A 933-nucleotide genomic window follows, 5' to 3' on the forward strand; every position below is an offset into this window, starting at 1 on the left:
GATTTTTATTGAGGCAATTTATCAAACACCTGGTGTGCATCAGCGAAACTGGTCAACTTCTTTAATTCCCAGAAGAAAAAATGGTAATTTTTGGAATGATTAAGAAGAAATTAAGACGATGATTAGTAAATTAGGTTCTCAAATCAAATGTTTACTGTATGATTGCGTTTTTTTATTGGTGGGTAGTAATTAATTGTTCAAATAATTAACATCTGACAGTTTGGCCGAGTGGTCTAAGGCGCCAGATTTAGGCTCTGATCCGAAAGGGCGTGGGTTCAAATCCCACAGCTGTCATTTATTTATTTTTATTTTTTGAGGAAATGTGCAACAACTAAATATATACAAGCAAATTGCTAATCCACCTAAGCTTTTATGTTGAAGTCGATTTTTAATACCTTGTGTTTGGTGGTTGTTAATAGAGCTGGTAAAAACTGACACGATTTGAGAACCCGGTCTGAACCGGCAATGATCTGAACCCAACTTGTATCCGGACAATGGGGTGAAACTAGTGACCTATAACCCGACCTACCTGACCTGACGCTAACCGACAACCGATTTGATCCAATACTTTTTGACTTGAACCCGAACCTGCTCCTAGCTTCAGCGTAACCGTCAACCAATTTAATCCGACCCAACAACAATCTGAACCCAAACTGGTACCCGACCCATTTAGAACCTGTACCCGAGTCAGGGAAGGTTTAATAAAATTTATATGCCTTTTGTTCAACTTATATACTGGTACAAAACTGTAAACCCACAATCCGATTCAGCTTGTATACCTTTAATTTGTTCTCAATTACTCATATATAAGTTTAATAAAATCTTGATAATGCGTTTTCAAAAAAAAAAAAAAAAAAAAAAAAAAATCTTGATAATGTTGATCAAATTATGGAAGGTGTAATTATATAGGTTCAACTTGAGCATATCGATATT

At 35.6% G+C, this 933-nt stretch overlaps 1 non-coding gene across 1 annotated transcript; it reads left to right on the top strand.

The window, feature by feature from the left end:
- Positions 1–214: 214 nt before the first annotated feature.
- TRNAL-UAG (transfer RNA leucine (anticodon UAG)) lies at positions 215–294 on the top strand. The gene has a single exon. It is a non-coding gene; the product is annotated as a tRNA-Leu (tRNA).
- The last annotated feature ends 639 nt before the right edge of the window (positions 295–933 follow it).

Source organism: Chenopodium album, chromosome 23 (assembly GCF_948465745.1).
Source record: "Chenopodium album chromosome 23, dcCheAlbu1.1, whole genome shotgun sequence".
NCBI classification, from domain to species: Eukaryota; Viridiplantae; Streptophyta; class Magnoliopsida; order Caryophyllales; family Amaranthaceae; genus Chenopodium; species Chenopodium album.